Here is an 11177-nt window from a genome sequence, read left to right as displayed (position 1 = left end):
ACTATACAGTTTCATTCACGAAATATCCCATTTACGGAGGGATAAGAACGCAGTCTGCTCAAACTAGCCGAACCTACGTCATTTACAAGGTGAAATAATTTCTCAAATTTAAAATTCTTCTCCATGATGGCAGCACTAAACGACGACCGAAATAAAAACGATATTGCGCAATCACGTGTCCCGAGCTTAGGTACCGAACTTTTCCAATCCATTACAGTCTCATCCAAGGTCATAGAGGTTGCTTTCAACCTGGGTAACTATGACGTCATCCTCCAGACTCAAACCAAAACTAAATTATACAGGACCTAGAGCCCCAGCCTTCTACCGGGCTATTTTAGTAACTATTAAGGGAATTTACCCATTGAACAAATCAAAACTAGCTCGGATCAATCTAGGCTTATCGATGTAAAGGTTTAGCCGACGAAAAAAACCCAAAACAGGTTCGATCCCTACCTTTCAGCCTGCTATTTTATGCCTTAAACTGTACTTTAAATAGACGTCACCCATTGAAGGGTTTCCGAACAAGTCAAAACAAGCCCAAACTTGTCTGGGCCAACCAAGTATAGATTTACCTCCTTTGATTGGACTAATAATGGCTGGATTACTAATGTACCTGCTACCGTTTGATTACTTTCCCATGTAGATGTTCCAAAGATGATGTTTTCACTAGGGTACCCCTTTGGCTTAGCGAAAATAAACATTGTCAGTGGTTAGTTGACAAAAGCAAGTTTTTTAATGCGGTAAACAAAGAGGTAGCGGGTTCAAGTCCCGGTGTACAAATATACAAGCTCGGATTAACCTGGGTTCGTATACAGGGTGTTACTGTTTAATTAATTGTATGTAGATTGGATTATTTACCCTGACTACGCCATTAATACGGGTAACCAATTTAACTACGTTTGCCTTGACTCGAACACGTACAGACCGTCGCTGTTTAAATTTTCCCGCCATCAATTTATTGCCTTTTATTATTCGCCGGCAAAAAAAAACTTGATTTTGAGACAAATCAAATTGTTTTTCCTTCTAAGTCAAAAGTTAATGAAAAAAACAGACACACATTTTAAAAAACAATAGATATTTACTCTTACGTCTTGTACAAAAATTAAATACAAAATAAACAAATGAGTAGCCAAACAAAGGCGTTATTTGTGTTCTTAAAGTGTCCATATATTTATACAAAAGAATTCATTTCTAATTACCTAAATTTTCCATTTAGCCGTTAAGAGAGAGAGAAATTTGGAGTGGCACGAGTTTTATTCGCCTCAATATAGCCAGGGGCAAAAAAAAAGAGATTCTAAAATAAAGGAGGTCATTCTACGAGCGTTCGGTGAGAGATATTTCCGGAAGCGTTTTACCAATTTTAACGAAACTCGAGTTTTAAACTAGATATAGAATAAATATTTAAACGTTTTTTAGCTTTAACAGCGACAAATAAGACGGGGAAACTAATATTTTTGCATCCTTTTGTAAGGCGAAAAAAAACTCAAATATTAGCCAATTAGTACGATCTTTAAGGGAAAATCCTGGTCCACATTCTGAAAACTCAACACATTTAATCTGCATCAAGAATGCTTAATGCAGAGCAGGATTCCCCCTTATTTCAGCACTTCCTAATTATTTTACCGAATATATTATTTATGGGAAAATCCTAGACCACACCCCGAAAACTCAAAACATTTAATTTGCATCAAGAATGCGTGGTGTAATGCAGGATCCCCCCGTAAATAATAATTTCAGCATTCCCTAATTACTTTACAAGGGTCACCAAAGAACCCTCATCGGGCCCCAGATTTATGAAGCTCGACAAGTAAACAAGCGGGTTTTTTGTCGCATAAAAGAAAACTCTCCTGTAAAGCTTTTACAAAAAAAATCCCATTATGTGGCAAGAAACTCGCTTGCTTACCTATTGAAGCTCATAAACTAAAAGCCAATGAAAACCCATTGGCGGGGAGCCCGCGTAATTCCCGGTGAAAAAATGCGAGCCACATCCCGACAAAATATTAATAATCCTCAAAAAGCGGGCTGCACCAAAAAGATGAAATTAGCTAAAGTCTGGTACGTACCAAGGGGCTGTACATACCGAATCACGCTCAGACCATAGCCATCAAAATGATCACTGTTTTATTCGGTTTTGAAGATTTTAAATGGAGGAAAACAACTCGGATGCGAGTACATAATTCTTTTTTTGTAATATTTTTGAAGTGACGAGCCCCTCTATTTCGCTTTTTTTACGAGTTAACGAAGGAGTTAAAGTACCGCAAACCAGATCGTCGAGCTCGGCCGTCGAATTCAACTTAAACAATTTGCATCAAGAAAATTTTCTCACAAATATTTATTGCTAAGCCTATCGAATAAATTTCTTTAAATTGCGCGAAAAAGAGATTTTACCCCCGTTACTCACCGATTGTAAAGAGAGACGCATTCAGGGTTTCAAAGAGTTTAAATTGTTAACATTTAAAAAACCAGTATATATACCGGCAAAAAATTAGGTCACCCCACCCTTTTTTACGTCTAGTCTTGTACTCGCCTTGATTTTCTTTTTTTCCCACTACAGAAAACTTTTTTTCGGAGTAACCATGAAAGGGAGGAGTGAAATATTTTCGTAAACGTTTACCTATACAAAATACGTAGGAATGGTTTAAAGTTACACGTTGGGAGGGTCAAAGAAATGGATAAAATACCTATAAGAGGAAAGATGTGTCTCGATTAAAAAAATATCACGCATAGATTGCTTACCTGTCCACTTCTTTCTATTACAAAGAATCCTAGTTGGATATTATGCTAGAGGCAAACCTCTGAAATTAATGTCAATGATAAGTACGTCAATCATAGAGGTGATTAAATTGAATATGCTTTAGAGAGTTGAGGGGGGTTTTAAAAAACTGTTACTTAGTGGCTTATTTTTTAAGCTGTAAAATTAACATGTTGAATAAATCTGTTTCCTTTTCAATTTTTATACTAGAGCTATTTTTTGAAGTCTGTAATAAGTATACATGCCACTAAGTAAAAAATATTATAGGATAATTCATTTACTCTTTTGTGACTTAATTATAGTCCTTCTAGAGATAATTTTATAAATTTACCAAATAAGCAATCGTTACTCTTCCAAACAAATAAGAAGCATGACTAGAAGCGTAGATAAATATTAAAATAAGCTAGCCAATCATTTTTGACAAGTTACGTACTTTGAAATATTACTCTAAGGTAGCGCAAAAGAAAAAATCCTAATGTATTTGTGGCTGAAAGGTTAAAAAAGAACAAAGCGACTATAATAGAGAAAATTCTTGACATGTCCTATATGACGAATTAATCGTAACACTGTTTCGTGTGTTTCTCAGGTTTTCGAGTATAAACTCACACATTTTGATTTATGGCAAGCGAAAACACCTTGTATAATGGGAGGAGAAAATGTTAGACTTTCCGCTAACAAATTCATACTTGACTTTTACATATATATTTATAAAGTTAGAAATATCTATTAAGCTCAAGATCCTAGTTTTTTTGTATGCAAAGCCTGATTGAGCGTGTTCTGAATAATTTAATTTGAATAATTCACATAAGATCACATTATATAAAGAAAAAAATTTAAATGAAGGTTAAAAGTAATTATTTTCGGAGGGAGAAAAATGGTTTTTTAATATGATTTAAATCTAAATAGTTGTATATTAATATTAAACTATAGGGGTATTTTTTATATACAGGATGTATCTGAAATGGACGTAGGAGCGGAAGTATTTGGGTTCCTGGGGCCAATATAAGGCGAAACTCTGGTATGACATTTTGTCGTACGCCAACCCATTTGGAAGTTACTTGAACCTCAAACTTGCTAGTTTGCATAAATCACAGCATGTTGACTTCTTCTAAAACAGTAGGAATTAAGTTCAAGATAGGATGATTATTGCAAATTAGTGGTTGCCAGCTAAAACAATAAAAGCCTCATAGCCATAGAGTTTATAGTTAATTTTTAAGGAGTAGAAAGTTGTACAGTTGGTGACTCATCAATGTAAAACAATATGTTACGATTTAGTGTGTTGAAACAACTGACCGATACTAAACTGACAGCGATAAGTAGCGGAAACTAATAAGGAACACCGACATTTTGCTTCATTCTTCAAACAAACGAAAGGTTGCATTTAGTTTAAAGATTAGGTTAATGTCGTATCTTATCGAAATCGGTATTCGTGAATAAATGTTATTGGGCGAATGTTTGGGATGGGATGTTGGGCAACGCCTGTTAAAACTGAGCAGCAAAATGCCTAATTTGTAAAATTTAATCCTTATAAAAATCAACAAATAATGAAGAAACCTATATGTTGAAAAAGAAATAAAGTTTATCATAGTTCAAATTTACCAAATAAGGGAACATTCCTTTCTCCAAAAAATTACAGTGAGGGAGTAATAGCGTTTTTCTTGGGGCCTCACCCGAAACTTCACCCGTAACAAATTAGGTACGCTATGTTGAATAGCGTACTTAGGAGTGGGTTTCATGAAACCCAGCATTCCTTCTCAAGGTCACACACAACTAACTTGTTCAAGAAAGGGTTGAAAGGCTCGTGATTGGCCTACACTTATCACGAGGTACCACCAAAAGTAAGAGAAACATTTTAAAAAGAAATTTTCGTTCTTAACCTCGGAACCGAACGGATGACCGCAAATAAAAATAAAGAAAATTTGAGAAAAAACTTAAAACTAAGAAAAAACTTCACAAATAAATAAGTGCATGTTTCAAGATGTTCAGACGAAATTTTTATTGGCGAAAATCAAATAATGTTTGGATAGGATAGTAACAGAATTTCTTTAATGTGTGCAGGTAATGACAGAAACGATTGTATTTGTTGATGTAAGTACGAGCATATGTTCCATAAGTGTGACACTTTCTTACGTCATAATGCGAAACCTTAACTGAGAGCTAGTACGAGATCGACGCGAGAATTCATTACATGCGACTTTGTAGAAAATATCCCTATTTAGACCGTACTAAGCTTTAGGAGGAGCCTCACCATGCGAATCTACGACGTTTTAGCTACGTCCCTAAACGATTAACCTTTAGTAACCAGTGACATTCTTATGGAACATTTCTTCAAATCTCGTTTAAAGAAATTGTTGAGTAACCAGTGACATTCTTATGGAACATTTCTTCAAATCTCGTTTAAAGAAATTGTTGAAACTGTCCACCACCATTTTGAATGCATAGTTCAGCGCGGCGAATAAGAGAGCGCTGGGTTGCAGTGATTTGATGCGGCGAATGTCTAACTTGGTTAAAGGCAACCAAAATTCGTTGATGTAATGTGTCTACATCCGGAACATCTGTCGCGTACACTAAGGCTTTGACGTGACCCCAAAGAAAAAAATCGAGAGGTGTCATGGCGGGTGATCTTGCTGGCCAGGGAGTTGGTCCAGCACGTCCTATCCATTGGTTTCCAAAGACTGCGTTCAGATGTGCTCTGACTTGAAGGCCAAAATGGGGTGGAGCACCGTCGTGTTGAAACCATAGATTTTGACGCTGGCGCAGTGGCATTTCATCAAACACATCTTCAAGTTCATTTTGCAAAAAATGAAGATATCGTTCAGCATTTAGCCGTTGTGGAAGAATGAATGGTCCAACAAGAGTGTCCCCGACTATTCCAGCCCAAACATTTATGCTCCATTCTTGTTGGAAAGACGCGTTACGAATTGCATGAGGGATTTCTTGATGACAGGTAATTCTCAATTGGTACTATTATTTATTTTAAAAGGTGTAAATTTTTTGACTAAGTGTTTCTTTGTAAAATTTAGGTCAAATCTCAACACAAGAATGCTGTTGTTTTTTTTTTATTTTTTTGGTTAATTTTATATTTATTTTATTGGTTAATTTTATATTTATTTTTCTATGTTAATTTTTGTTTTTTTAGTTATTTAATATTTTATTTTTCTATGTTAATTTTTTTGGTTATTTAATATTTTATTTTTCTGTGTTAATTTTTTAGTTATTTAACATATTATTTTTGTTAGTGATTAAAATATATTAGTTTTAAAATATGGTTTTATTATTTTAATTATTGTATTTTGACATGCAAATGAATACATTAAAAAAGGTTCATATTGATTCAAGACGTATTAATTCGAATCTAAATTACCTTGATAACCTCAAAAAAAAATAATCGCACTAAAGTTTACTTTAAAATAAGACAGATCTTGATGTCTGGGAGTTTTAAAAAAACCTTTAATAATCTCTGAATAGCAAAAATAGGCAAGAGGTCTTTAAAAAACCTGTTCTCATTTTTTAAAGAAATGTCTGGAAATTAGTTTAGCCTAAAGTTTTAAAGAAAGTATTTGATTAAAATATCTTTTAATAGCTGTCAACCTTTAGCTTATTAAATTTCAACCCGCTTTAAAAATTTAAATTAACTAAAAATATTTAATAGAAATTATTATTATTGTGAAATAAAAACAAATGGTATAGTACGTTATAAAACGATCTTCCTTTGCTTAATTTTTTCTGATATTCCCACCTTAAAACTGAAGATTTTCAAACAAAGACGCCATTTTACAAGAGTAGTAATGCGGTAGAATGTAGTGTTTCGTGTGATGAATTCATAAGCGGATAATATTACAGCCATTTATAAATACTGGACGATATAACACAGCGATACGTTAGCACCTTCACCCAGCACATTAGAAGACGTTTAAAAAAATCTACAGTTTAAGCAACAAAATAAGCAATTAAAACAAGTCTAATGATTCTCTTTCGGGGAGAAAAAACTTGGAACTACACTCCGTAACGAATTGCCTTCAATAATTTAAGCGAGGTCAACTTGGTCTAAATTATTTCGATGCTGGAAAAAATTTAATATTAACATTGGGTTTCATTTAGAAAGCCTAATACGCTTCAAAAATTTGAATTCAGTTCACAATTGGTCAGTTATCTGGGGTAAAATTTAGGTAATACTTCAGGCCTTTTCACGCCAGCGAATGTTTGTAAATTTGTTTTAGTTTAGACCGTGCTGTTGACTTGGGTGTAACAATTTTTTCAAATATATTAGTACTTCTTCTGACACTTAGAAATACAAAAACAACTAAATTCAATTTGATAAAATACGTTCAATGTTAATGGAACATTTGTATTCAACAGGGTTCGTTCGTTAAGGTGTTAAAATTTTATAATAAAAGCATGCATTTTTTTACAAAAAAATTAAAAATTGGCAGAGATTTTGCATGACTTTTTCTTCCTTCATTACATTATCAAGTGTATTTGGAACTATCTTGAGACATGGAACAAAAAATATCCGTACATTCGCAACTAATATCCAAAACACAATGCGCGTTATTTTTGGCTCAAATTTCCTTCCCCTCTTGTTCGCAAACATCCTCGCATTGTCCGTTTTTACTTAAGACCAATCCCGGGTAACACTCGTATTTATAAGTACTGTTATTGGAAGATTTGGGGCTGAAAACGGTTTTGATGTCGAAACAATTATTATTTCCTTCGATTTCGCATATATCGACGCACTACAAATCAAAATCAGGGTTCAAACCAATGGGACATTGCTAATAATACGTTGCGTTATCAGATTCATTACGGTGCCATTCTGCATTAAGATTCTGACATTCAATATCCCTTTTTTGCTTCGCAAATGTCAACGCAAATGCCAGCCTGACTATCATAGTGTCTAGCTGAGCATTCGCAGTAAAATGTAGTATTTTCCTGACTCGATACGACGCATTCGGCTTTAAGCTCTGAGCAGGCATTATCGGCCATAGTTTTACAAATATTTTCGCATGTTTGGTTATTATCCTCGAGCAGTCTAGCATGACATTCGCAGCAATACGTTGAGTTATTAGTTTTATCAACACGGCATTCTGCTTTAAAATCCTGGCATTCACTGTCGCCTTTCACTCGGTAAATATCACCGCAAATTTGGTTTTTCCTCTTCGAATAGCCAGGCGGGACATTCACAGTAATAGGTTGAAGTATCAGTTTGATTAATACGGCATTCTGCTTTACGATTTTGACATTAACTTTTAGAAAAAAATTTAAAAATCCCCAGAGATTTTTTAAAATGCATGAATTTTTTTAAAAAAAATTTTAAAAATCACCGGTGATTTTTAAAATTTTAAAAAATTTTAAAATTTAAAATTTTTTTTAAAAAAATTCATGCATTTTAAAAAATCTCTGGGGATTTTTAAATTTTTTTCTAAAAGTTAATGTCAAAATCGTAAAGCAGAATGCCGTATTAATCAAACTGATACTTCAACCTATTACTGTGAATGTCCCGCCTGGCTATTCGAAGAGGAAAAACCAAATTTGCGGTGATATTTACCGAGTGAAAGGCGACAGTGAATGCCAGGATTTTAAAGCAGAATGCCGTGTTGATAAAACTAATAACTCAACGTATTGCTGCGAATGTCATGCTAGACTGCTCGAGGATAATAACCAAACATGCGAAAATATTTGTAAAACTATGGCCGATAATGCCTGCTCAGAGCTTAAAGCCGAATGCGTCGTATCGAGTCAGGAAAATACTACATTTTACTGCGAATGCTCAGCTAGACACTATGATAGTCAGGCTGGCATTTGCGTTGACATTTGCGAAGCAAAAAAGGGATATTGAATGTCAGAATCTTAATGCAGAATGGCACCGTAATGAATCTGATAACGCAACGTATTATTAGCAATGTCCCATTGGTTTGAACCCTGATTTTGATTTGTAGTGCGTCGATATATGCGAAATCGAAGGAAATAATAATTGTTTCGACATCAAAACCGTTTTCAGCCCCAAATCTTCCAATTACAGTACTTATAAATACGAGTGTTACCCGGGATTGGTCTTAAGTAAAAACGGACAATGCGAGGATGTTTGCGAACAAGAGGGGAAGGAAATTTGAGCCAAAAATAACGCGCATTGTGTTTTGGATATTAGTTGCGAATGTACGGATATTTTTTGTTCCATGTCTCAAGATAGTTCCAAATACACTTGATAATGTAATGAAGGAAGAAAAAGTCATGCAAAATCTCTGCCAATTTTTAATTTTTTTGTAAAAAAATGCATGCTTTTATTATAAAATTTTAACACCTTAACGAACGAACGAACCCTGTTGAATACAAATGTTCCATTAACATTGAACGTATTTTATCAAATTGAATTTAGTTGTTTTTGTATTTCTAAGTGTCAGAAGAAGTACTAATATATTTGAAAAAATTGTTACACCCAAGTCAACAGCACGGTCTAAACTAAAACAAATTTACAAACATTCGCTGGCGTGAAAAGGCCTGAAGTATTACCTAAATTTTACCCCAGATAACTGACCAATTGTGAACTGAATTCAAATTTTTGAAGCGTATTAGGCTTTCTAAATGAAACCCAATGTTAATATTAAATTTTTTCCAGCATCGAAATAATTTAGACCAAGTTGACCTCGCTTAAATTATTGAAGGCAATTCGTTACGGAGTGTAGTTCCAAGTTTTTTCTCCCCGAAAGAGAATCATTAGACTTGTTTTAATTGCTTATTTTGTTGCTTAAACTGTAGATTTTTTTTAAACGTCTTCTAATGTGCTGGGTGAAGGTGCTAACGTATCGCTGTGTTATATCGTCCAGTATTTATAAATGGCTGTAATATTATCCGCTTATGAATTCATCACACGAAACACTACATTCTACCGCATTACTACTCTTGTAAAATGGCGTCTTTGTTTGAAAATCTTCAGTTTTAAGGTGGGAATATCGGAAAAAATTAAGCAAAGGAAGATCGTTTTATAACGTACTATACCATTTGTTTTTATTTCACAATAATAATAATTTCTATTAAATATTTTTAGTTAATTTAAATTTTTAAAGCGGGTTGAAATTTAATAAGCTAAAGGTTGACAGCTATTAAAAGATATTTTAATCAAATACTTTCTTTAAAACTTTAGGCTAAACTAATTTCCAGACATTTCTTTAAAAAATGAGAACAGGTTTTTTAAAGACCTCTTGCCTGTTTTTGCTATTCAGAGATTATTAAAGGTTTTTTTAAAACTCCCAGACATCAAGATCTGTCTTATTTTAAAGTAAACTTTAGTGCAATTATTTTTTTTTTGAGGTTATCAAGGTAATTTAGATTCGAATTAATACGTCTTGAATCAATATGAACCTTTTTTAATGTATTCATTTGCATGTCAAAATACAATAATTAAAATAATAAAACCATATTTTAAAACTAATATATTTTAATCACTAACAAAAATAATATGTTAAATAACTAAAAAATTAACATAGAAAAATAAAATATTAAATAACCAAAAAAATTAACATAGAAAAATAAAATATTAAATAACTAAAAAAACAAAAATTAACATAGAAAAATAAATATAAAATTAACCAAAAAAATAAATATAAAATTAACCAAAAAAATAAAAAAAAACAACAGCATTCTTGTGTTGAGATTTGACCTAAATTTTACAAAGAAACACTTAGTCAAAAAATTTACACCTTTTAAAATAAATAATAGTACCAATTGAGAATTACCTGTCATCAAGAAAACCCTCATGCAATTCGTAACGCGTCTTTCCAACAAGAATGGAGCATAAATGTTTGGGCTGGAATAGTCGGGGACACTCTTGTTGGACCATTCATTCTTCCACAACGGCTAAATGCTGAACGATATCTTCATTTTTTGCAAAATGAACTTGAAGATGTGTTTGATGAAATGCCACTGCGCCAGCGTCAAAATCTATGGTTTCAACACGACGGTGCTCCACCCCATTTTGGCCTTCAAGTCAGAGCAAATCTGAACGCAGTCTTTGGAAACCGATGGATAGGACGTGCTGGACCAACTCCCTGGCCAGCAAGATCACCCGCCATGACACCTCTCGATTTTTTTCTTTGGGGTCACGTCAAAGCCTTAGTGTACGCGACAGATTTTCCGGATGTAGACACATTACATCAACGAATTTTGGTTGCCTTTAACCAAGTTAGACATTCGCCGCATCAAATCACTGCAACCCAGCGCTCTCTTATTCGCCGCGCTGAACTATGCATTCAAAATGGTGGTGGACAGTTTCAACAATTTCTTTAAACGAGATTTGAAGAAATGTTCCATAAGAATGTCACTGGTTACTCAACAATTTCTTTAAACGAGATTTGAAGAAATGTTCCATAAGAATGTCACTGGTTACTAAAGGTTAATCGTATAGGGACGTAGCTAAAACGTCGTAGAT

This window comes from Phalangium opilio, unplaced genomic scaffold (assembly GCF_054372755.1).
Source record: "Phalangium opilio isolate 3A_F unplaced genomic scaffold, DU_Popi_V2 ptg000060l_1, whole genome shotgun sequence".
NCBI classification, from domain to species: Eukaryota; Metazoa; Arthropoda; class Arachnida; order Opiliones; family Phalangiidae; genus Phalangium; species Phalangium opilio.
This window is presented reverse-complemented; position numbering follows the sequence as displayed.